This window comes from Falco biarmicus, chromosome 12, assembly GCF_023638135.1.
Source record: "Falco biarmicus isolate bFalBia1 chromosome 12, bFalBia1.pri, whole genome shotgun sequence".
Lineage (NCBI taxonomy): Eukaryota > Metazoa > Chordata > Aves > Falconiformes > Falconidae > Falco > Falco biarmicus.
Window position 1 is genome coordinate 9528589 of NC_079299.1, and position 27343 is coordinate 9555931.

Here is a 27343-nt window from a genome sequence, read left to right on the forward strand (position 1 = left end):
AATTATTGATAATCTTTTAACTTCAAATGTGAGGATGCGTTTGGAGTATTGCTTCCCAGTTTAAGAGCTGAAATAGAGCTAGCAGAGGCATTGTTTTTAAATGTTGCTTTTCTGGTCTTATTAGTTTACTTGGATGGTGGTAAGAACCGCAGAAGGTGGTGCAGGTTCTGCCCACCTCTGGCTGGTTGTGGAGGGCTGAGGCAGGAGCCAAGGGGGCACCAACAGATATTTGGAGTTACACTGGGACTTTGGTCAGAATACCAAACTTAACCAAAGCAGGGATGTTGTGCTCCACAGTTGTAGTCCATCAGGGACCATGCTAAAAGGCTCTACGTAAGATATGAAACAAAAGAACTGGCCCCCTTCCCATCCCAAAGTCTTTTGGCCTGTACTCTGTATCAGGGGGGAAAAAAAAACCCAACAAAAAAAAAGGTGCTGAGAAGTGTGTGACTGATGCAAGGCAGGCTCGGGATGAATTTAGGATAAACAGGATGCCTGTTGCACTTAATTTAACAATTCTAAGGCAGAAAACGCTTTTGAGCCTATCTAACAGCTTCTTATCTGCAAATGCCACAATCAAGACAAAGCAAAATACGTTGTGGTGAATTCTGCAGCTCACAGTCCTGACACAGTCAAACCCTCCCATTACAGCCAGGGAGACTTCTGCTTGTCTCACGACCGCCTGCATGCAGGGTTTCAGAGCAGCGTCAATAAAAATTATACAGCAAAGACGCAGTTTCAGAAGTCCTGCAGGACATGCAGCAAATGCCGGCGATTCGGACTGGGTGAAGTTGTCAAAGGTTGCTTTGCTCTCCAGAGCCTGGCAGTAGCTCCACTGAAATGTGATGCCATTGGTTTTCAGCAAAGGTTTCTTTCTGCAGGGCTGCAAACAGAGATCAGCTGCTACTGTGTATACACAACTAGGGAGCAAATCAAGCAGCACATTTAAGCAGCCTTTTTAACCCTGAGACTTTCCAAGATTTCTTCGTCACGCAGGAAGTTTCCTTTATATTGTCAGCTGTAGCACTTTGCTCATGTAATGAGATCAGAGCTAGGATCACTGCTGCACAGTAGAAAGACTTCCTTAAGACATTTGTCCTTGAAACTGCACCAAACTCTTGGAAGAACCCAGAACCTGTAAGTATGTATGATATAGGCAACAATAGCACGGTGCAAAGCTGCAATCAACCATTATACGATATCCGATTAGCAGGGCAGGAGGGATTTTTTTTCTTTTCAGATGTTATGTTACATTCATTTTCAATTTGTTCTAAGGAAACAAATCAATTCGGGCTTCTGATACAGTGACTTTGCAGTAGATGAGCTAGTAGTAATATGTTTGATTTAACTATTTGTTGCTCTCGTGTAGCTTGTGGGACAATTATTGTAGCCATCAAACTGTAGAGAACTTTTCTTATGTTTTTAGGCATTTTAAAGGATTCGGGGGTCCATCTTGCAAATAAGTTTTTGCTTTGCTTTTTGATTTGGCAACCCCACCCTATGCCAAACTATAAATAACAGGGCAAATGGAATTAGTGTGTATTGTTCTTAGGTAGCAATAAAATATATTTGTTTGCAGGCTTAATTTAGTCGTTAACAATGTTGCACTGTTTGGGGTGTTTTTTGTCTTAATTGAATTCTACTCAAGGCTGTCTATTTTGTGTTTTACTATCTTGTCTGTGTCTGTTTAAGTTACTTTGCCGGGACTGCAGTCTGGTTAAACCTGTATTTAAGCACTATTTATATTCCGAGCACATTTCTGGTAAAATAAGTGTTTGAGATTTATTTTTTTTTCCTTAAAGCCTTAAACAGTATAGTTTTATTAGCAGTGAGTGCCAGAGAAGGCACAACATGGATGAATGTCAGACATAGACCACATAACCTAAGTCTTCCGTGCACTAAGTCTGATCCGAACATGTCCACTTTTGCGACGGCAACTAATAACAGCCTTGAGCTCCCTTTCAATAAATTTTTCATACACAGCGATACTTCTGTTTATCAGATTAATTTCTCCCAGGTTAGCCTGATTGATAGCTGGATTGTGGTTTCTTAAGAGCTTTCTCCATGAAACCCCACCAAAGAGCTGCATTCCATTTAACCAGTGAATGTAAAAACTGGTAACCATGGATTCAGCCACCACTAACTGTCGAGAGCAATGACTTGTTGTAAACAATACAAATGAGCCAGGATAGCAGAAGCAACCAGACATGAAATGATTTTAATAGAAATTACGGTAAAGGTCATGTGATACTGTATCAGCTTGAATTCAGTGTTAAAGGGAAAGTAGTTTGGTTTTTCAGGTTTGATTTAAATTGCACATCTCCACTGGCTTCGTGTTTGTCTAAGACCCCCAGAAGGGAAAATGAAGCAGTTCTTTGGCAATGCCTCTGCTTAACTGCACGTTGTGACTTGGGCCCTGGTCCTGAAAATGTAGGAATAGCTCTAATCAGTGGGATTATTCACATACTTAAAATTAAGTGTAAGTGTAGGATTGAGGCCTTTCGAGACAAGTTAGTGAGGAAAAAAAAAAAATATATTCTAAGGAAATAATAACCTGTCACTAAAATAATGGAAATGCAAGTTTTACTAGTGGCGTGTGGTTTGGTTGGTGATTTTTTTTTTTGCTTGTTTTGATAACATGAAAACAAGTCACAGTTATCCCTTCGTTTTTAAATGTTATGACTTTCATTTCTCATCCACCGTTCCTCAAATCCTCTTCCTAATTTATAGCCTCTCTTTTGGAAAACTGGTAAACCATAGTGTCAGCTATTATAATATACCATGATGATAGGCACATGCAGATCGCATGAGCAGTCGTGTGTCCTATCTCAGGAATTTCCATCCCTACAAAATCTTTGCTGACTCCCAGCTGTCACATGGCTGTCACTCACAAATTCTAACCATAACCAAATCCTCCTCCCTGGGCATGCGCTCACCAAACCTTTCTACGTACACGTAGATGCAGGCACAAATGTCCCTGCTTAAGCACTTTCTCTGCATAAATGGGTCTCTCCCCTAAGCCTGCTGCATTCCACTGATGTTTCTTTCTCCCTTCATTTCTTGCTGGGTGCTACTTCCCTGCTGTGCCTGTGCTTTGCAAGGAGGAACCTGGAGTGGGAATAGTAGTCAGTAAGAAATGCAAACAAAAATAACTTTGCGTTATGTAATATAACGATTCAGATCAGCATGAATCTAAATTCACAACTTTCATGGCCCCCTACACCTCTCCAAAAAAAATTAACCCTTACTGTTCTGTAGACAGCACTATCACCTTGCAGTATACTGACTTACTGTTTTGTGTATTTACTTGACATAACATTTATATTATCTGGAAAACTTAGATTATAAGCGTCCTAGACTGGACCTTTGGTTATTTCTGTATTTCACACGTCACATACATCTGTGTTGCTTTATCAGTAATTATGATTTATATGGTTTTCAACCAGAAGTATTTCAAACAATTTCTCATCAGTCTGTTACAGCTGACCAGTCTCTGTCAAGCGCAGGTTGCAACTGAAATGCATAGGTAGATACAGGGCAAATCCTGCTTTCCCCGTTCTCCTGAGCTGCCTTGCCAGACGGAGGGGGTGACTGCTTGCGTGAGTCGGGAAGGTAAGATTTGGCTTATACATAGATTAACAGCAGGCAAAAATAGACTCACTTCTGCTGAAAATAAACATTTTTGAGAAGTAAAAGGAAAGCACTTAAACAGGAATATTTGGAAAAAATATGCTAAATTGCAGAATATTTTCTGTTGCTTCTCTGTGTCAGTGTTAAAGAGTGTATTGGGTTACTCCTGTAAATCAGACCTATGAGAATATTTACATTTTGCCAGAAGGGAGGAGGTGACTGGACAGAAAAGGTACTGCCTTGACTTTGCGTACATATCCTGGGACGAATCCAGAACTGAAAACAAAATGCAGGTGGAAGCACAGGGAGACTTCAGACCAATACCTAAGTAAATTGGGGAAACTGCGCTGGACTCCTTACCATGAGGCTCCTTACGAAGTGTTAGTAATTCCTACAACCCTTGAAAACCAGGTGGGGGGCGTTTGAATCGTTGCTGGCAGAAGAAACCACTTTTCAAGTTGGAGAGAGAATGCAGTGTTTGGGAAGGAAGAAGCGCAGTGTGGTCCCATGGACTTCACTGGTGTGGGACAACCGGCAATTTTCCTTTGCTCAAAGTATCTTCAGCATCTTTACAGTCTGTGACATATGTGCTTGTCTGCTCTTCTGTATTTTACATCAAATACTGGTTTTATAACGCAGAACTTGCAGGAGTTAGTGGATGGGCTGTCAGAACTCTTGGCCCATCTGCAGACAGGAAGAACTGGGAGGCAAGTCAAGTCCCCTTTTTTCTCTCCCAGTTTATAAAGTTCAGGTGCTGGTTAACGGGCAGCTGCAGGAGGCTTAGGCTAGTATTCACATTTGAAGCTGAGCTCTGTGAAGATGTATTGGGATCCCCAAAACGGAGACCTTAGTGTTTTACCCATCGAGAAATCTCAGTGTGTGCAGCTAGGCAAATAAATGTTGCAGTGCATACTTAGGGACCGGCAGAAATATTTGACATTAAAATAATTAGTAATAATTAATGATGTCTCCCTTGTAAAGACAGTAATATAGGATAATAACAAAAAGTTGTGTTTTATTATTGTAGTTCTAATCTACTACTTTTATGCAAAGACTACTTTTGTCTACTACAACTAGTACAACTAATGGTGTAAGTACAGGCATCTTTAAAAAAAAAAAAAAAAAAAAAAGCAGTCCTGATATGGAGGTACCAGGTGTAGGGAATGCAGGGTAAACTGGTATCCACTGGTCTACTCACACTTCATGGTTGAGGCAGCCAACAGCACTGCAGGTAAGTGAGAAACCAACCAGTAGCTGTTGTCAGGTAAACTCCTGGCTGTCGGGAGCTGGACTGAAACGACTTAATTTCATGGAGCATGGCAAACTAGTTGGTCACTGAATGACAGAATATTGTTCTTTGAATTATTAACTTTATGTAAGCATTACAGCATTTTGTAAATTTCTGCTCTTTTCTAGTTTTACCACTTAGCTGGTGTGGGTAAGTGAAATTTTTTTGAGGACTCCTATAGTCGTTTTGTCTTTTGAACATTTCCAAATGTACTTCTTCCCCTGGGCTATTGAAGACCTGTGATTTATGCATTATAATGTTCTCCAGGTCAGCAAAACGGTCATGGGGTCTAAAGACAGGACTGTGATCTGTATCAGCTGCATTAACTTTCCATTAACTTTCCGTGACTAGAACACGTCTTTGATTATTCTGCATTATTCCTTTGTACAAAATAAGGTCGTTCTCTGTGTATTTGAGTTTTAACAGAACCAGACTGTCACTGACCATCAGCTTTTGCATGCATAGACTCTCTTCTTTCTGGCAAGGCTTTAGGCCCAGATCCACAAAAGGATTAGATGCCTTAAGTGGGACTTAAGTGGGATTTAGGCATTGAAAGCCCAAACTGAGATCCTCAATATCCCCACTGAACTGCCACCTAACCTTAGAAGTTGCCTAACCTGTGTGAGTGCCTACATTTTCAATATCCAGCTTTCCCGGGTGGCCACAGATCTGCTTTGGATGTTCTCAAGCACTTCCATCCTGACAAGGTTGAGCCTCTTTGCTCCCATCTTTCCCCCCGTGTCCCGACAGACATCAGAAAGCGCGAGCTGCTCTTGCAAAACGGGGGATTTCTGTGTGTGGTGTATCACACTTTCTCCAGCTGTGTCCTTGAAGGAAAGGACCCTCCAGTAGGTTGCTTTCAGAAGCAGCCTGGGAACCTTGAAAAAAGATAGCAAAACTGAGAAATTTGAGTATCACTGCTTAAACACGTAAGTCCTAGGGAAGAAGTGGAACTTCAGATAAGTGTGCCCTCTGTCATCTCCTCCTGGCAGTGTTGGACTGGTCCCTGCTTGGCAATGGCCACTCATGGGTTTGCTGACACTGCACAAGGGGGCACTGACACTGAGGGCTCCATTGCATGGGCAGAGCACCTGCAAATTCAGTGCTGGGATGTGAAATTAGTATTGCTTCTGGAAAACTCTTCTAGTTTTCTTGGAAAATGCAGGCCCTTGTGTTTTGTAACCTGTAAGTTTTGGGGGGAAGCACTTTTGCAGGGGAAGAACTCTTTTCTGCAAGAAGTCACTTAGGGTTTTACGTGACTCTGATATATGGTGGATGGTTTTTTGAAAGTCAGACTTACTGGGGTGTTCTGTGTGCGCACCCAGGAATAATAATAACTTTTTTAGGGCTTCAGACTCAAGAATTTCTGGACCTGCGGCTGGATTGATAGCTGTCTCGCTCTGCAGAGGCGAAAGCAAATAATGTCTTGTTAGTAGCTGAGTAAGTGGTCCTGTGCCATCACTTATTTCTCAGCTGTACTCGTGACATTTTGTGTGTTCTCAGCCATGTCTGTTGTTTGTTTAAATCCCGCTCAGTTCCTTGATTTATCAGTTTTCTGTAGACTTTTGTTCGAGTAGTCCCAAATGCTATCCTATTTCAAATAGATGCATCCTTATCAGCAAATAGTCTTTCATCAATAACTTTAACTCTTTCACATAACTTGCATACGTTCACTTTGACCTTCTATTTTTTAAAATATTGGAATTTTTTTTAATGGGGGCAGTATTTAGGAAATCTGTTAGATTTTCTCCTGAATCATTCCCTCTTTTTATGCAAAAGTTGTACAGGCATTTGCCTGCACCTTTTCTCCACATTAATAGATAACAGGATTTTTCTTCCCCCCACCCCCACCCTGCCCCCCCCCGCCCCAACTTTTTCTCAGGGAATTCCTGGTTTTCTAATTTGTCAGAGACAGCTAGACTGCATGCAACCGTAATGTTATTTATTGCTGCTCTTGATTTATGTATATGCCTACAATCCTGAAAACAACAATGCAGGACATAAAACATATTTGTGTAGAGGTATAGCCTAGAAACTATACAAACACACAAAAAAATATACTCTTTGACAATTTAGAAACTGCAGTCATAAAAAGCCTATATATAGAGAATAAACTGAACATGTGATAACAAGTACTATGTGTGTTCCTTACCAAACCTGGTTGTGTTTATATTGAGGTGGCTAAAATTTGTAGGACTGTCTATGATAATAACATCGTAATAGCTGAGAATATTATTCATCTATTTTTAAAACTGATACAGGGAGACCTGTTATTTTAATGGAGAGTATATGTTATAGATTAACCTGTAACTTTCAATCCGCTAACTTTGTGTATTCAGAATAGCATGCTTGAGTTATTATACATTTATTTTGGTATGTTAATACATACAAACATTGGCTCCTAAGCACATCTTTCATAATTTCATTTGTACTTCTGAATTATTTGTCACATAATCTCACTGCGGCATTTCAAGGACAAACAGTTCCATAAAATTTGTTAGGGGCAGTCTTGTAAGCGTTCCTGTCTTGCTGCTTTACCTCTTTTACTGCAGAAGATCTGCTCCTGGACTTCCATGAAGACACTAACATGTTATACAGAGCGATAAAACCCAGAACAAATTAGGTTTAGCACAGTGAGGGGATACAAAGAAACCCATTGCTGGCCAGTTGCAGGAGGGAGCTGGTATTGAGAGTGTTAAGTCATCATACGTAATGAATGTACAACTACTGTATGGAACCAATTTTAGGTATAGGAAGTTCAGCAAATACTGTGCCTTGGTGGCTGCCAGATCACTTGCGTGCTTGCTAAATCCTGTATACAGTGCTTCCGTTTGCTGGGTTACTCATTGAGCTTTTAATAGTCAACTTAATTTTAGTTAAGGTTCAGTTTAGTAGCTCCTGCAATTAGTGGAAAATATTGCCAGCATTCATCTGGTAAACCATATTACATACGATATGCACACGCACGGTACATGTGGAGGTAGAAGATAACAGATCGATTCTGATGGATCCCATCATGACTAGCTTCTAAGGGTAAATTACAGAACCTTTTAATTATTGGGGGTAACCTTGCAGAAAATTGAATCTTGAGTTTGCACATAGGAGGAAGTTTGGTCTCCCTTGCTCGCCATCGCTTCCTGATCCTGGCAGCAGCTCCATGCGCGGGGGTCCCCGGCTGCCTGTCGGCTGCAGGCTCCACGCCTGTGCCGGTGACGTGCCGCTGTCAAGGTGGGCTGGGAGCCTGCGTAAAATGGGAGCTCTTATTTTCAGGGCAAGCATCTGCGCCTCGTCCTGCTTATTTGCTTTGTCTCTCTGAAAGCAGTAGAGGTACAGGAGGTAAGCCTGCTGCTTGACTCTCTTATGGCATTTTAATGGGTTGGTTTTATGGGTATGGGTAAAGGACTACAGGTGAGATGGTTTTGCCCTCATAATAAAATGGAGACATGACTTCAGCCAGCCAGATAGCATCCTGCAAAATGAAGTACTGGGAACAATAACCGTAACTAAGGCTTAACTTGGAAATACAGGCAAAGGTACAACAATAATGGAATGCAGCAAGAGGGTGTTTTTTCTATTTTGCCAAGTGCACAGGTTAAAATGTATGTGTCTGGCTGATGTTGCTGGAAAAGAAAAAAAAAAGCCTGTATGTTGCCACAGGACGGACACTACAAGGACAGCTAGAGCAGTGTCTGGCCCTGTCAAGGGTGCTCATGTCTGCACTAGGATTTCTCAGATCCATAAATACCCAAAGCGCAGGTCTCTCTGATGGGATGCGTAGAAATTGTGTAATAGAGGTGGCACAAGGGCATCTGCTGTCTTTATCATAATTGTGTCCCTTGCTCAGACGTAAATGCCAATTACTCCTGTGTGGGGTGAAATTCAGGAGTGTATATGTCAATCCAGTCCACTGGACTACCCATCGTGGTCTCGGGTGTGCAGAGTACTACCCCAGTTAGAAATACACTGATTTAAGTAAAAGCAATAATATTTTTTTGCCATAGAAACCTAGTGTAGAAAAGGTGAGACTGGCGATAGGCCCCTACTGAGTTGGGTGAAGAACAGGCAGCAGAGCACCCTGATTTATAGGAAGATGTAGTTAAGTGAGGATCTTTGCATATGAACTCATTTTCCAGGTGTATGGAAAAGCATAGGGGATAAAGCCTTGGCTTCACTGAGATCAGTGGGAATCAAGTCTCCATATTGTCATAGATGCTGTGCTCTCCTGCGGTGCTCTTCTCACCGAGGACAGAAACCCCAGTGCAGAATTCAACAGAATCCTTGCCATTGCGTTAGGTTTGATCTTTACAGGAAGGGTATCACTGCTAGTAATATTACGGAATAAAAAAATAATGCCAAAGACAGGTGTTTTAAAGCTTTCTATTTTATATTTTGACCCTGTTATTTTGAGTGATGCCGGCACAGAAACAGAAATGTCTGTGGGGCTTTTTGCAAAGTAGGGCAAGGATGGTTTTTTCCCCGGTTTTAGGAACCTGAGGATCAAGATTTTGGGTGCTAATCATAGGAAGCCTCAAAAAAGGAACACCAGCAATACCTACCTTGTAAGAATATTTGTTTGTAAAGTACGCGAATTCCTTGACAGAAAGGAGCCATAAGAAATAACAGGTGGTTATTCCTCCCTGACAGAAGTCTGTATTTAGGCTTCTGTTAGTCTCCCTTATTTATAACAAAACCTTTGAATATCATTTCCAACACGTTCAGCTATCAGAAACGATGTGATAATGAGGACAGAGGATAGGTCACAAGCCTGCAAATATGTGTGAGGAGATGGTGAGCTTAACCTACCAGGTGAAAGAAAGGTTAGTATAGCAACTGCATGAACACTTCAAAGCATGCACCTAGTTTGCTGCACTAACTTAATTATCCCTGCTATAGATATGTTTGACAAACATATCTATAGCCCAGATACTGTTACTTCTCAGTGGGAAATAGCAGAAGGCTTCTGTTTGTTTGCCAGTTGAGGGAATCCTTCCTTCAACTTCCTTGCATTTCCCTGCCTCTTTGCTCTTTTGATGAACAGAAACTTGGCCCTTTCTTTTTAGTGGTGGAAAATATTGTAAGATGGGGAACGATGCAGCCCAGTGGGATGGGTATAATATGATTTTTAAGCATTTTAATATTTAATCCTATTTTAATCAAATACTGCCTGAGCCAACCAAAAATAAGCTTTTATCACTTGTGCTGAATCAACCGTATTCTGGTGTCAGCACTATTTCTCAGCAAGCGTCTTGCGTCTTCCATGTAATACTACAGGGTGGTTTTGAGCATCCCAGTGTTGCTGACTTTCTCCACAAACGGTGTGATCTGGAATGTAAGGAGGCAGGATTACCCCAGCACTTCCCATCGCACGGAAATGCAAGCCAGTGCGCTGTTCTCTGACATTAAAACGTGGCCTGCTGTTGGCAAGCTGTGGGCTTTAATAGGCAAAGACCGTGGGGAACTTTTCAGCTTTTTAGTCTTTCTGCTTCTATAAAGTCTGTTACACAGTGAGGTAGAGTTTTTAAACGTGGTCATTTTTAATTTCTGTCCCTGGAGCCTGGCTGACAGATTGGGAGTGCGGAGGACAGGAGTGGGCTGAAAAGACAAGCTGAAAACACAGGTTGTATACATACATTAAAATGGAGCAAACCAAAAATGAACGAACTTAGGTGAACGCAGAGGGGATCTGTTTTAGGGCCACTCTTAACACCTGTTTTAGATGGCCTGTGGTGAAAATCGTCAGCTTAAAAAGATGCTATTTATGTCTCCTTTGAACTGAGTTTGCGCAAACTCAGTCGTTCGCCAGCAGTTGTAACTGGAGAGAATGGAGATAAAATGTGGGTAGATTTTTTTACTTTTTGTTCTGAACAATACTATTTTCATTGAAAACCTTATAAAAGAAAACCAATGCAAGAAATATTGACCTGTTCTTTTTCATACACAATTTATATTGGCCTCCCTCCTTTGTTCAGAAGCCCATGGGCACTGATGTATGCTAAATAGCATTTGTTCAACAAAGACTCAAAAATCAGAAATGTGGTTTTATAGGTGTAGAAACTGGAATTTATCTACTGTCTTTTGAGGTGTTACTGGTGGATTCCCACTTTTGTTAGCGAGAATCAAAACTTGCTTGTTGGCAGAGCAGTTTTCTGATTGGAGACTGCAGGTGAATGTTGGTGTGTTTCATTGACTGACTCATGTTGCTCTCCATACTGGTTTTGACAGGTTATACTGAAAGTAACACTTCAAGCTTTCCAAATCTTTATTTGCTCCGTGTTGGCCATTTGAATTTTGTTGTGAAACCCTACTTCTGTGATAATTTCTGCAAGCTTGTCTCTTTTGGAGGAAAGTATTGACTTCTTCCTATTTCTAGCAAACTCTTCATGGTTTTCTCTTTGTTTCTTCATAATCATTTTTGTTTTGTCTTGACGATTGCTAAAACCTACTTTTTCCTTTATACATGGAAAAGAATAAAAGTTTCGAGAAGAGGCATTTATAGTTTGATTATTGTCTGCTTTCCTACTGTGAAAGGTTTACATCTTACACGAAGTATTATACATGTAGTAGTAGCTAGAGTAGCATAGGTGCACTTTGAGCTATTATTTTCAAACGCAGGGTGTTTGAAACAAGGTTTTAAAAGCAATCAGTGTATAGAAAATTAAGGAAAAACTATTCCTTTGCTGCATGTATGCATCTTTCCATGTCAACTATAACAGAAGTGTGCTCATACCTGGAGGCCCTGATTTCGTCTAATGGAAAGAGCAAATGCCTGGGAGTCAGGGAGTGGGTTGGCTGCGTTCTGGCTTTTCACCAGTCTGCACACCTTTGTGAAATACCTTGAGATTTCTGGATGAAAAGCATTATAAAAGAGCTAGGTGTTATTTAGGCTGCTTAGTCAGACAGTAGGCTTTAGTCTGTATTATTTTCTGGTTTGTGTGTTACATGAATAGAGTGTGAAACTGCCAGGAGAGCCTTTTGTTCTTGCACGCTGGCTCTTTCCTTCAGCCTCTTTTTTTTCAAGCTTAATCACATGTTATCGGGTGGTAAAGCATACAGCAGCTACTGGTGCAATAAGGAGGTGCATAAATAGCGAATGCATTGAACCGTGAACACCAGCTAGTGTTTTGGACGCCTGTAGACGAGCACTGACCCTCTTGGTGCGTTGCTGTGGGGAGGTGACAGGTACATGCTGTCTTGTGACTGTCCATGTAGCTGGTACTTCTTCAGCGTCCTGGGAGGTGCTCTCTGTCCCATTCTGCTGAGTGTCCTCTCTAAACAGGGACAGGAGACTAACGGGTAGCTTCAGAGCCCCACAGATGTGTATTTACAACTGTATTAGTATACCTGCTACTTAAAAACATAACCTCTAGGGTAGAACTTCCAAACTGTCACCCTCACAGGAGGGTCTCCCCTGCCGTGCAATGTAATGGCTGCAGCAGAGCCCTCTTCTCTGCTGATTGTGTGCAGAAGACTGTGTAGCAGTTCAGGCAGCACGTGTTGTCCAAATACTTGTTTTGCCCTTTTCTCTGGGATGAGGGCAGCAGGCCGGATTTCTTCATATCCGTATGTAATAGCTCACTTAGTACCAGGAACGTGCAACGTAGCTGGAGACCCTTGCTCTAAAAAAAAAGTCTGTAACTGCAAGTGAAGATTCCTAAAAGCGGATCGCTAATCTGGAAAAATTGTATGTATTGTGTAAAGGAAGTCGCTGAGCTGCAAATAGATGGATACTGAGAAGAGTAGCTTGGGGAATTGTCACTGTATGCCTGCCCCATGACCCTCGCGAAGCATCTGCCATTTGCTGCTGTCCCAAACAAGCCTGTGAGCGTAAGTGGCGCTTTGGTTTCACTGGCTGTGGCCGTCCTGGATAGGGCAGAACACAGATGACCGTGAACATGTATGTGTGTATGTATGCATCTGGATAGCTAGGGGACAGTCACTGTGGAATATATAGCAGTGGGGACATTAACTACATCTCTTCATAATCCCGTCTCAGACAGTTTCTTTTAGTTTTTTCCTGGCAGTGTATGAAAATGCTGTCAAGTACTTCGTGCTTGAGAGTCAAGCAAATCCAACAAGCTTATTTCTCTCTTGTTGCTCTTTTAATGTCTTCCGTACTGAGAACTTGAACTGCTGCAGTTCTAGCCTTGCGTTTGTAATGCAGTGTGCACGGTCACCAGCATGCCATGGGTGGTGGTGGTTGTTATTATTTTGTTTAATTTACTTCTCAGCTAGTCCACAGCTGTAAGACTAAGGCCAGGCAGTGACAAAAAGAGATGGCCTAAACCTGATGTTAAATAAATATTCTTCTGTTGCACCAGAAATGGGGACTGGACCCTTGCAGTTTTAACGTCTCACAGAGGGGGGATGGCACTTCCCTTCGGTGTGGAATGTCGATGTCACCTTTGTGAACGGCAGAATATGATTTCACCTGCTCGTTTTTAAGGGACTGTCCCACCTCTGAAGCCTGGGAACTCCTCTGAAATATTATTTAGTTAATTTGAAAATATAATTGTCACCAAAATATCCTTGTCCATAGAGTTTCTACAAAGTCTATGGAGGCTTGGTTCATGATGGTGTTTTTTTTAACCAAGCACCTGCTTTCTTTGCCTAGCTCAGTAATGCAGCAAGGTTGTTTTTACAGTATGAAGAAGTGAGCAATATATTCCATATGCCACCAAGCTTTGTAAAGAATCCTGCTGATGACAATTTCACAGCTGCTGAGAAATAGGCCAAGCCTTCCCTATAAAGTGACAGTAAGGAAAAGAATATCTATTCCATTGGGATTGGCCATGCATCCTCCCCAACTTCTTGCCTCTTGAAGGAAAATGCTAGCACTTCCGAACTATGTAACAACAGATGGTGGCAGAAACCGATTTCTACTGCAAAGCCATTTGGTCAGGAAGTATCAAAAAATGTTTTGGAATTGTGAAAATAAATTCTTGGCTGCAGGGCTACCAGCAGCCTACTAGAAATGAGACACGAGGGAACTGCTTATCAAACCCAAGAGCCTGCTTGGCTCTGAAAGAAATGGCTTTGGTCAAACATTTTAGAAATGAAAACCTTTACATACGTAGGGTCTGGACTTTGTTCTGCATATTATGGGTGTTACAAGAATTAGGTTCTTAATTTCTGAACACTGATTGCTTGACCAACGACCAAGAAAGCAGCCTTCATAATATGCAGAATGACCTCCAGCTGAGACAAGCTTAATATAGCTCCTACTGGCCTAGTCAGGTGGAACCTTCCCTTTTGGCTCAGCTGATTTGCTGCCCACAGACCATGAAAGTCCCAGGGCTCTGGTAACATACAGGGACACAAAATTAATGCGGAAACAGCACAGGCCACTCTGCTGATGGGTTACGTCTAGTGCCTGGTGTGTGCCTGTGCCTTGATGGACACAGCAGGTTCCTTTGGTGATTTCTGTAGCTGACCAAATGTGCCTTTTCGAAGCGCACGTTGAGAAATAGAACATGTTTCTTTTCAGAAGTGCACCATAGATGTCTGTCTGTGCCATAACTCTCTGAAATAAACAGTAATGTTTTCCCCCCCAGCATTTCTGTTGCGAGTCTTAGCTGCTCTTACAGTGCCGTACGTTGAAAATGGTTTGAGAGAACTTCCCATAGGTGTGAGCCATAAACGATACTTGCGAGCCATCTTGTTTTATCTATTCTCTTAGAAATGTATACCAAATTATACGGTAATGTCATGTCACCAGAAACACAGAGCAGATGGAAGTATCTTTCCACATATTGACTCATGTTACTCTGATGAAAGGAATTTGTTTCTCTCCTTCTGTCAAGCCTGCTAGCCTCTGGCAAAGGATGCAACCCTCAGCGAGGAGAACTTTACCAATAATGTTCAAGTGACCATCTGATTTAAATATACCAGCATTGGCCGATATAGTTAGCCTGCATCGACAACTGTTGGGGTAGCCAGTCCCATTTGTTATGTTTGTATAGGGTAACTTAAACCAAGTGGTGTTGTTCCAGGTTGAGGAGACCTCAGGGAGTTAACCCTTGAGGAAGCAGATATTCAGCTTTTCTAAGGAAACCTTCAGTGCTCCAATATTGGGCCCTTTGGAGACTAATCCTAAAAAAGCAAGTGCCAGGTCTCTGACCTATACTGTTACATAGAAAAGTGACACCCCTCACCTCGTGGGTTTTAAGAGCTGTGTAGTAGCTACCAAAGGTGCAGTTTGCATACAAAGATACGGTGAAACCCTGACAAATAAAATAGCTGTAGATGTGCTGTGAGCGACTAAAAAGCAGGCACCCTCTGTATTAATGTTTGTTGTGAGTGGGATTTGACTTGATGAGAGTGCAGTTCTCGGGTTGAAAACACGTGAAACTGAAGTCAAAAGGGAGTCAGTGTAATCATTAACTGACTCACCTTCTGGATGTGACAAGTAATGAACCAGTCTAAACTTGCCTGGAGCTTTCTTTGGGACAATACCCACAGGGGAAACCCTCTTACGCTCAAGTGAAGCGTTATCAAATGGGCCCTCTATTTTCCCCAAATGCTAGCTCTTTTCTGTCTTGTCTCTAACCACCTGAGGACATATAACTGCTGATCTCAGCATCCCAGCCAACGTTTGCATCTCAGGGCTTGAGTACAGGACAGTAAAATCCCCAACACAGGCTTTTTTACAAAAATTGTGTATGCTTGTTGTGTGTTTGGTTTTTTTCTTACTAGCCTGCTCCCACAACCACAACTACCCGCGCTGTGATTTTCGCGTTTGCAAACCTCTTTAACCAGCATTTGGCTCTTTCCACTTTCTTACTTTGATTTGGATGACTGCCTGAAGCACCTGCTAATGGCCTGAAGCGTTCAAGCCGAAATTTGCAGTTTGTGTCCCACACGCACTCAGACTGTTCGTTACCTGCCTTCTGGAGCACCTGCTACACGGTTTGGGCTTGAGAGCCTGCTCTCTACCCGCTGACAGCAGCGCTGCTCACAGCACCGGCTCTCCTCAGCTTTGTCCTACTCTCTCCCTTGTTCTCCATAACTCCTGCTTCAGCTCTGCCCGGGTCTTCAAGGTAATGTCGATGTTGTCCTGCTTGTTCTAATGCTTGAGTGAAGAATGGTTTTTCCCCTGGTACATAGGAACAAGGATGGTGCAGAGGGAAATCTGTCACTGTGGTCATCCTAAAACCTTCACCGTGGCATTGATGAGCAGACTTTTTGAATTCTTTAAACAAAGTACCGTGGCATTGATGAGCAGACTTTTTGAATTCTTTAAACAAAGTTTTATAGGGAAGTTTTGAACCGGGGCAGCTTGCTGAAACCAGCTTGTAGATCAGTGGTGGTCTGAAGCCAAATCGCATTCACATTGAATGATGTTCAGGAAATGTAAGGAACAGCGCTGCCACTCTACAGAGAAGGACCAAAAACAGTCCAAGAGATGCGAGGAATGCGCCTCACTTTCTCCTTCTGCTGCCTGTTGAGGATCTTTTGTACGCTTTTCCATGAGGCTGCTCCTGTCCCCTAAATGTAGGGAAGGCTGTTACAATTAGCGCTATAAGGCTGCGTTTCAGAGAAAATCCTCCTCCCTGGCTAGGGGTAATCCTAATGGAGAATTTCAGAGGTAGCAACTTACAGCAGGGAAATTTCTTTACATTCTGCCTTGGGAAGCATTGGGTTTTCCCAGAGTCTTTGTCTGTGCTGGGAGTATAATTTTCATGGATGTTCCCATTCCAGAAAGGTGTTTGTTTTCTCTGTTAGAAGGATGCCGTTGATAGCTACAGAAGAAGCCCAAGTATTGGTTTCCTGCCTGGATATTTACGCCTACGTTACCTGCCGGTCCCCGAACTGGCAGGATTATCCTCTCCCCCAGTGAGCTGTGTTCCTCACTGCAGCCACACTGTGCCCTCCACCCACCTTCCACGCTGGTGTCGTGCGGGGTTTTCCCCAGGAACCGGAGCATCTCCCTATGTGCCTGGGCTGCCGGACTGGTGCTTCTTCACGCTGCCGACATCTGCTCCTGCAGAACTGGGCAGGGCAAGGGCTGATTTTTTCCTCCTTGCTTTCATTTGGTTGCCTCAAAATAACCCTAATTAATTTTGTGGAGAGTTTAGTGTGCTCCCATGATGGGATTGCTCTTTGTGCAGATCTCTTGCATGCTATATTTAGGTATGTTTTTTGGAACACCATGTGACCCGAATCAGATAACTTCTGAACTACTAATCATGTCTTTGACACTGACTCCCTCCATGGCTTTGGGGCATTTTATGGTTGTTTCTTACATACAGAATAAAAACAGATAAGACTCATCTACCTTGTAAAAGCTGCTGCCAGGGTTAACAAATATTTAAGATACCAGTTTAAGCTAAAATTAATTTCATTATTTCTCCTGTAGTTGTAGTTTTATTGTTTCTTAGGCGTTTGATTTCAGAAAATGGTTCTTTAACATCTTAGTTTTTCTTAACGGATGACCCTGTTTCACCATTTTAAAAGAAAGAAACAAGTTTCTTCTGTGTTTGTAGATGAAAATAGGGCAGAGAGAAAAACCCTAAATGGCCTCATTTCCTGCCCCGCACAAACTTTCTTCCTTTGTTTACTAGTTGGTTGATCCATGTAGATGAAAAGCCCAAAACTCTGACCTGAACTGTTTCCCCTCGTGTTAGCTATGTCCCTTTTCTTAACAGGGGAAGTTTGTTATCTGCTTCGTTTTTTCCTGATTCTTCAAGTTATGCAGTCTGACCTGTATCCTGTTATCATCTACTGCTCGAGGCCACTCAAAGCCCTGGAGGAAGCCAAGCTCCCTTTGGCTGCGCATCCAGCATGGCTGGGGTTGGGAGCCTGTCATCCATTTCAAGGCACCGTCTCTTTGTTGCTCACGTCCGTAATTGCTGCTTTCTGTGTCATGGCTGGTTCTGCAGCGAGTGGTGGTACTGGCATTTCTTTTGGCTTCACCTTTTGTTTGCCCTGACCCCCTGAGGCCTTTTGATAGGCAACTGGATCAAAAGGCCTTTTTTGGCCTTCAGTAGCTGGAAGTGAGCTTGGTTTGACCAGGTAGTTGTTCAGATAAAGAATAGGAAAAATTATGGGAATACTTGTCATCCTTTAGGAAGTAGTGGACAGAGAGGAAAAGAATCCTTCCTTACTGCAAGTCAAATTTTTAAGTCTAATTATAAATAGTAGCTTTTCCTCCCTTTTTTCTTTTCTCTTTTTTTTTTTTAATTCCTCCAGAATTAAATCCTTTGCCCAAGTGCTTATTCTTTCCCTCCTACAATAGCAGTAAAAAGCAAAATAATACATATAACAAAACTCAGCTTTGAGAAAAAGGCAGATAATGAAATATCTGCCGAAGACTGTAAAATGCGTCTGTCAGAGGGGAAAAAAACCCAACATTCTTATATTTGAAACTCTGAAATGTAACTGCACCAGACTAGTTGGGGAAAATTTGTTTGAAGATGTATTACGTTCCACGATCAAATGGAAAAAATGGCACCTGTCATCATATTTAGAAAACAGCTGGGTAACATGGCCAAGTGCCATGGTCTCTTTTCACATGGCCTTTATGCTGAAACCATCCAAGCTCCGTTCTCAGCAACTGGAGAACCCCTGTGCCTTTAAATGGTTACAGAAACATCTACTTAGGGGCCAGCTCTTATTGCAGCAAAGCCTGCTTCTGATGCTTCTAATTAGCAGTTAATGGATTATGCTTTACTTTTATAACCAACCCAGCAGGCACTCTTCTATAGTATTTTTCGGCTATTTTTGGTAGAAGATATATGCAATTGTGCTGCTCTTCATGCTTTCATTTTGAGCATGTAGAAAACATTAGAAATAAATCTCTATCGGAGATTATTTTGGCGCTCAAATGCTTAATTTAAGTCCTATTAAGCATTTCCTACATGTATTTTCTTTCATCTGATATCTTGGAAAAACTGTAATGGGTTAATTGCCCTATCTGATCTAGACTTTGATGCAGTATCTCCTAAATACATACTTATTGTTAATTAAAATATTTATATACTCAGTGAAAAGCCTGGTTTTTTTAAAAATTTGCAAACACAGCTCCAATATGTATACATTTAGGAAAAAATGCTTTTCTAGCTGAACACAGTACAGGTACATGCAGAAGGTTAGAAGCTTCAGAAGTTAGGTGGGCTTGTAGAAACTAACGGTTTTTATACTTAGTTTGAATGAAAATAGCAATGAGATGAGTAGCATTGAAGGTTTGCAGTGCTGTATGTGTGTGCGTGAACACATATATGTGTATATATACTATATAGAGTATATACGTGTCAGAGTATGTATACAGACCAGTGCATGTGCACATATATGCGTTTAATAAAGAAATACGTCGAGATAGGTTTTAGTTGGAAGGTTATACTATCCCCCCCCCGGGAATTAATTTTGGTGCCAGTTTCTAGCAGGAAAGCTGGCTCCCCCGGCCTGCCGTTGAAGCCGCTGTCCTTGCTGGGGCCGGGCACCCCGCAGGACAGGTCTGACACCGGTGAGGCTGGGACAGGAGGGGGAGCTCTCACTGCACCAGCCGGCGAAGGGGAGGACCAGGTTCCCAAGCCAAGGAAAAAGAGGGGGAGCGACCACCAGCTGCAGGTGAGGTGGGCTCTGCTCCCGCTTACTGGGCTCCCTTCACCAAAGCGGAGAACTGGGCTTCTTCATCCCTTACTGATGGCAGTAGCGCACACGCACAAAATAACCAACAAACGCAAACGCTCAAGTGCTAAGCAACTCTAGGTTATATCCATGGCTTGCAGCAAAGGATGTTGCCACCTGCAAGGCTCCCAGTTTGAAGGCACATTTGTATTCTGGTCCTGATGCAGCGCTGTGCTTGCTAGCTACGAGATAGGCACTAAACCGGTACAGGCGTGTTTGTTGGAGGCAGGGAGTTCCAAAATGCTGTCCAGGAAAAAAATGTGGAAATTGCTATTACTATTACACAGCAAATACTACAAAGAAAAAGAAAAGGGAGGGAAGAAAAAGGAAAGGTTGGCTAGTGGTTGTTATGTGAAATGTCTCCCTCGGTGTGATGGGATAAGGGCAACTTACTTTCTGTCCTGATTTTTGAGGAGGATGGGTTTGGGTTTTATCTCTGTGGTATCACATCCCAGCAGAGGAGGAGGTGGCGGCTGGCTGCGCAGGGGCCAAGGGGAGCGGTTGTCCCCCTGTCCATCGCAGCTCCTGCCTGTGCTGTAGGTGGGGAGCAGAGGGATGTCTGCTGGGCAGGGCCAGGCCCACCTTATTGCTGGACTAGGTCCTTGCTGTTTAATCCATTTCCCATTCCAGCTTTTTCAGGACGGTGCTGTAAGAGGCTACCCCTGGCTTGAAGCAAGACCATAGTCAAGCGTCTCTGAAATTATGTGATGTTTGCTCAGTTGTAATCAGCTGAAGCTATTCTGACCTGCTCAAAGGTGCTGTTGTATTTCCCTTGAGAAACAATGTGAAAATCAAGAAATTCCAGTATTAACTTTTTTTTTTTTTCCCCTGAAAAGAGTGCCACCTCCCCTTGAGTCTGGTAAAAGCTCTGCTTTCTCCCAGAGCTTCTGCAGAGGTAAAGTCCATCTTTTTGCCTGCACAATCTCATCGTAGTGCATTATAAATGCAATTTGGGGTGTACAGGGACCACAGGATTAGCCTCCATCCAGCCTTCGTCTGAGGTGTCAGTCAAAGTAGGTGGCTCCTCAGAGCTACGTTTCTGACCTTCCCACCAGAGTGTGAATGCAAGACCAAGACATCACCAGTTCAGTGGCAGCATCCTGAGGTCTGCATCAGCTAGAGCTCTAGGGTGACTTTTGCCCTCCCCAGTTTCATCCCCCAGCAGTTTGTGCCAGGGCAGGGTAAGCCAGGCTTTCCAGTAGGTGACGTTGTCAGGGAGAACTTAATCCCGCAGAGGAAGGCTCCTTCAAGCAGAGTTTGGGTTCAGTTCTCAGGAGGTCAGCGTGGGAAGTTCTCCATAAAAGCTGAACTTTGATGTTGGCAGCCAAGATGCATTCGGAAGTTTTGGAAACACATTTTTTTTTTCCTTCTTTGTAATTACATGAAATGCAAGAGACCTGTGAATAGGGTATTTTTAGATCGCACATACAAATATAGAATACCATAATATGACAGCAAATTAACATTCTTATAATTTTTTTTTCTTTTTCCAAGGAAATGTACTGTAACTCATAGTGGAAAGTTTGATGAAGAGCACTATGCCACTCTGCACAGAAATTCGGCTCTTGTGACTAAATTAAACATCACTGGTTGCTTTCATTTAGATGAACCCTTTTGGAAGTTCTTTTTTTAAAGCTAGCGGATTGGACTTCTAATTTTAACTCTTATGGTTTATTATTAGAAACATTTCCAAACTTGTTTACAAACACCTGCACTTGACAGCGTGTGTCTGCAATTTTAGAAGGACTCACTTGTCACTTCCAATGGGGGTTGAGAGGGCATCTGAGTTCTTTGTGTTTGTACAGTTAGTTTTGGGATACTGGAATGAAATTTTTTTAAAATAAGGTTACAAATACGTGATGTTTTGTGAGGGGGGTTACATGCACCTGGTCAGCAAATAGGTCTTATTGACTAGCTGTAGGTTATGTCAAAGTCAGGAGGATTATTAGTTAGTGGTCATTTGGAACAAGACTCAAACTGGCACCCAAAGGAGAAATTCCAGGAACTAATTTTAGCAGTTTGGTCTCTCAATTGGAGAAGATGGTTTACAGGTTTTCTGTATTTATCTTGTCTTCAAACATACTACTTTCTTGCCAGCTGTCCTTCAGAAGTTATTCGGAAAGAGTTTAAAATGACTTTTGAATAAATCGTTGCTTTGTCGTATGAAGTTAGAGGTAGCTGAACATACAGTGAAGCAACAGAGCGTGGTTCCCCTCGAGCTGGAGTGGGACGTGTGTGTTATGCAAGTCTGTACGCCGCTTGTTTGCAGTAGGGTGAATATCATACTGTGTTACCCATTGGTCAAGTATATAATCACGTTAGAGGTAGTCAAAATACTTCATAAAAAAAAATAAAATCCTTTGACTCCTCGCTATGCTCTTTACACCTGATTTTTAGCTGCATCACATAGGTTAACAATGTTACTTATCAATTTCTAGTATAATGAGGAAGATTATCCTCACTAAAAATTGATGCTGCATGGGAGGGTAGCAGGAAGAACCCTCCAAATATGCTTCAAGGGTATGGCTGAACCAGAGGTAGTCAGAGCAGACTTAAGCAGTAGTGGCATAAGGTGTCCTATTGATTGCTTTATGCTCTTGTTGTTACTAATTAGTATGAAAAACTCCAGTTAATTAGACCAGCCTGTTTGGCTGTTGTGTCCTCTGCTGGGAACCATGGTCAACTTTAGAGAAACTCTGATATTGGAGAGGATAAGGAGGCCATGAAGCAAAATGTATTTTATTTTCTGCTGGTTTGTTGTCCAAAAAAGCACGGACCCAGATCCAGCTGAGGAATCCCTGTTAATGTCAAAGGATCATGTCCTCCGAGGTGCTTACCGTCTATCAATTTCACTGAGAGTTGATATAAGTGGGATTAGGCACCTAAACACCTTTGTGTATGCATGTTCTTTGAAGTTAAACCTGCAGTCCGCAGCCTGTGTCTTATGCTTGACCCCTCTGGAGAGCACACAGCATATACGAGCTGGGGGGCTCTTCCAAAGCAATTGCTTATAAGTAAACAAACAGATAATTAAATAAAGCGTTTGGAGTACAAGGTACAGGTCTGAGGAATAGTTTTTTTCCAACTGTAAAACAGCTGTGCCTTGTAGCTGTATTTCTGGATTCCTTTAAGGTAATATGATTTTAACAAGCGTTCACTTTCTGTGGAAAACAGGCATTTTTTAAAATTTTACTTTTTCAACAAGTAGACTAGCCAAAAATTATGATGCTACTTACATAGTCCACAGCATAATTTCTTAGCGAGTATGGCTGCAATTAATAAATTGTGTTGTGACTGCATTGGGCTGTTACCATCTTTGAAAACATCTTCAAACACAGTTCACAAGCTCTAGTGTTGCCAGGGTCCCAGTTGATCAGAGCTGAAAACACCCAACATTTTAGAAATTGCTCACAATTCAAATATGACCATAGAAGTTAGACTCAAGAGGAATTTCTTGCTTAACTAGAAACTTCTGTTTGATCTGGAGATAGCACTTTCCCAAGTGACGTACTGAGGGAAATGTCGTTTTGTGCCAGTGTTTTCAGTTTTCCTCTATTTCTGTTTGCTCGTGTGAGCTCTGTGCCCACTTTCCTAAGTGTTAATATGTAGGAATGTTTCCAAAGGTTAGGGGGGTGGGGGGCTCAGAAGTGAGAACTGTGCAGGTGCAGTAAGATCCACCTATCCAGCAACACCTCGAAAACATGCAAAAACGACTTTGATGTTAGAAGTCTCGACTGACCATGAAGTTAGTGATGAGCTTTCTCAGATGTACGCGATGAGAAAGGAAAACCTCTATGGGATCTTTGTAGTTATCTAACCTGCATAAGCCTGAACAGTTCTTTGGTGTGAATCTTTGGGTGGAGCGTACGGTGTATGTGTGAAACAATCTGTTCTCAGGATATTCTGCCTGGCTCCTACAGTGAAATGGCATGGAAAAATCTCTTTTGGTGCATTTAAAAAGATACTGCCTTCCTCAGAAAGTGATAATTAAGATAAATGGAGGAGTTGTGGAAAGAAGGGAAAAGGGCTTCAGAGTTCTGCTTTGGTTCTTCTCCCAGTAACTCTCACTTAAGGTAAAATTGTTGCTTCTTGCAAAGAATCCCTTGGTATGATTGAATAGTTTGAGCCACAGCGTGGAAGATATACCAGCATGATTTAAGAATTGAATTCATATCCAGGTAGCTGGGCATATGAAGGTATGTTGTATGTCATCACATACCATGAGAGGGGAAGCTCTGGGAGGCATATCTGGTTGTGGTTAGAAATCAGCTATGGATATAAGGTGACTGCTTGTATATTGCCAAAGGGATTTAATGTAGGTTCCCAAGCCATGAAGGCCCAGCATCGACATTCTGGCTGCATCCCAGGGGACTGCAGATCCCTGAGGTGTGAATCCTTTGCCTGCTTCTCCCATGGTATATAGCTATAAACTGGTTTTTAAAAGTCCATAAATAGGTGTAAAACATGCATTTCCCATAGAAGTAATGAAAGTAAAGAGGACTGTGACTATTACTATGGCGTATTGCAAATTATCTGTAGCTTAAAGTTTTGCAGTTTCTTAGTACTGGTGCATGTGCTTTATATGAGCAGCTGTTTGATATTTCTGAAGTAATCCGGTGCTGTAAAAATATGTGATTTTCCTTCTTAAAGAAACTGTTACATGCCAGTTGTACCCCAGCTGAAGGGACCTAGAGCAAATGTCTATGAGGTGGAACTGCTTCAGGATAACCTGCATTGGTTTAGGGGACAGTTAATGATAAATTTATTTTCATGACCTGTCTGCCAAGTATTTGTATACTAATTAGGTCCTATTTTGAGGGCAGAGCATGTGAGCTTGTAAGAAACCCCTTGTACAGCGTGGGAAGGGCAAGGGGATTTTTGTCCCTAGTGAGTGCAAACCCCTTCTTTACATAGCATCACCTAAATGTGTGCATTATTTCTAAGCAGCGTATGAATCCCTTGGCTGACGTGGAGGCACTTCTTAAATTGGCTCATGGGAGTATCTGTAGCCAGCTAAGGTGCTCAAGTACAGAGCACTGGGGAAGAAACTGAACTGACTCAAAGCATTGTCATAGTTTTTAATTTTATATAATGTCTTTCACAACAGAGTAGAAAATTACCTTTATGACTAGTGGCAGGACCTGTTGTATAAGTAATCCAGCCATGTGCTGGTTGGTATCTCGCTTTTCACTTGAACCTCTCTGCGATGCAGGTCTTGGAGGAGTGAGTGCCTGGTGCAGTCTCTGCCTGGCTCCTTGGTAAGTCATTCGAGTCTATCTTTCTGTACAGTCACTTTCCAAACTGCTGAGCAAAAATAAGGAAATTTTTCATAGAGTGCTTTAAAAGAGAGTTGCTAATCAATTTTTCTTACTATTTTATGCCCTGTGATTTTTACACCACCCCCACCAGCTGGTTAATCATGCAAAAGCTGAACACTTCATTAGCCAGAACATGTTTGCCCATGGGCATTTCTGTAGTAAATTAGTTCTTTCTATTTATACAGGTAAGTCATGGCCAAAAGTCTTTAAGGTGCCAAAGGTAAGGGTTCGAATGAATTCTTTTTCTGAGTTTTGAAGAGAACTAGGTTTAACTTTGTGGGCTGTTGATTTGAAATTACTCTTGAATTAAAGATAGCATGGGTAAAAGAGCATTCTCAGACTGTTCTGAAATACATTGCGTCTTTCTGGATCTCAAATTTGGCCTGCCTCAAAAAAAAACAAACAACAAACCACTCAAAACCACGTGTGCTCTCACCCGTGTATGTGTGTGTGTATATATGTGTGCGTATATATATACACACACATCTACATGCAGAGACTCTGCTTATTTGAGTGGCATGTGGCATATTGACCAGCGTTTTTCCTTTCTTACTGTGTGCTTTTTAAACTATTAATTGAAATTATGTGGTTTGTAGATGCTTTTTTCCCTCAAATCAAACGATGCCCTCTGAAAGCCTAGTTTAGCTCAACAATGAATTTAGCTTTCAGGCTTTGGCCATTGCAATATTGTTTGAATGCCACCATTTCCTGCAATCAATGTAATTTTATATCTACTTGGAATAGAAAGTCAAGATGGTGATTGCCTTAATTTAACTCAGTGTTGTATTCATTAAGGAGCTCATCCTAAATTCCTTTCAGATCAAAGTCTGTCTTGATTTCAGTGGAACCTTTCGGCGCACAAGGTGTGCGGTAGCCTTCTGAAATGTTGTCATTGTGACTAGTGAATAAAAACTAAATGTGTTGCTAAATTTAGGCTGTTGCTCATGTCAGCTTCCTTTTCTAAATGACGGTAAGTGCATTCCATAAATAGTATGCCTCTTATGTTGTCATATCTCTTTGGCTTGCTTTGCAGTATTTTACAGGATATTTGCAAATGAATTTCATGTTCAGTAGGCAGGGGATGAAAATAACACTACTCATTGGGACTCCATTAACCCGCAGCTAATGAGGAACCATTTCAAGGGCTGGATGAGTGTAATTCAGATTAGCCTGCGTGCCAGGCTGCTCTGCTCCTGCTCGGGCTCGCACCGTGCCATGCTCTTGCCGTGGTCTGGAGGGACAGAGCCCGGTGCAGCAGAGCTGGTGCTTCGGCACGGACTTTTGTCGGTTAAGTTTTCTGTGCTTCGGTTCCCCTTTCGGAAGGTAGGAGACAAGAGTGAGTTGTGTGTGTGTGTGCGTGTGTGCGCGTAGGTAGGTGACGGTGATCTTGACCTCCATAGTTGAGTGTTTTGAGATGTAATGAAATACTCTACAAACACTATACTTGTGCTCGCTGGTTGATAGCATTGTTACTTGTAGAAAAGGGTACTACATGGTGACAGTAAAGGTGGTCCAGACTGGCCCTTAATTAATTTTATTTTCAAAATCTATATTAGTGACTGTCACGAGGGCACCTGGGCACTTTACATCAATAAAATAATCAATTTATAAAACGTGTAGACCAGAACTCTGTGTTCACTAGCAAAACTCCTGTTCCCCGTTATGACAAAAGGTCAGTCCAAGGCTGGCCAAGCAAGCAAGAATCGCATTTCTGTGCCTTGGCACTTGCCAGGCACGGCTCTGGCGAAACACCACTGGCACCAGCTTCCAGATGCTGGTGGTTCCTGCAGAGAACATCTTGCTGCTGGCCGATGGCTTGTTAACCCCCCTGCAAGGCTCAAACTGGTTTCAGGACCGACCGAGAAGGTGGAGAAAGACTATTTCAGAGGCCAGTCCCAATTAAAAATGCGACTTTGCTAGCTGCGAGCAGCCCACCAAAGTGCAGGGAACGGGGGCTCAGTGGAGGTGGGCTGCTGGGGTAGAAAGAGAAAGAGACCTCCTCCTGAAGAACAGGCTAGAGGTCTCTTAACTGAAGAAACTTTATTGATGGTAAATGTTACATTATGCAAGCTTAGCAAATTCTCTAGGAATGTAATGCTTCCCAGTTTTTTCTTACATGTGTTAATATTTTATGATACCTGTCCATTAAGGGCCAGTTCCTACAATGTTTAAGTGAGTTTGGACTGCTAAATTGCCTTTATGGACTTTTGAAAAAACACTGCTGGCCACTACGGATTAGCTAAATTCCCAATCTCACTTAATGTGCTGATATAAAATCAGCTTGTTTTTCATGTATTAAGTGAGCATATGTAATTAAATTAAATGTTGTCAAGCTGCATTTTATTTATTTGTATTAGTACATTTGGGGCAATAATCCCACTTTAATACATATCTAATTGTGCAAACAATGCTGAAACTAGGGGTCCCCGAACATTGCTGTAATTTTTAAAATGTGAAACGGTAATATATTTTGATGTCTTGA

At 42.1% G+C, this 27343-nt stretch overlaps 1 protein-coding gene across 18 annotated transcripts in view; it reads left to right on the top strand.

Moving 5' to 3' along the window:
• Nucleotides 1-27343, top strand: part of ESRRG (estrogen related receptor gamma) — a 408522-nt gene that overhangs the window by 29067 nt on the left and 352112 nt on the right. For 4 of the 18 annotated variants that reach the window (XM_056357276.1, XM_056357275.1, XM_056357254.1 and 1 more), the window contains exon 2: nucleotides 24756-24801. The exons of 12 other annotated variants lie outside the window; for them this stretch is intronic. The gene's annotated coding sequence lies outside the window, so the exon portion shown is untranslated. Of the gene's footprint in view, nucleotides 1-24755; nucleotides 24802-25046; nucleotides 25082-27343 lie in introns of all 18 variants that reach the window. 2 more of the 18 variants (XM_056357278.1, XM_056357260.1) reach the window with 1 other exon arrangement.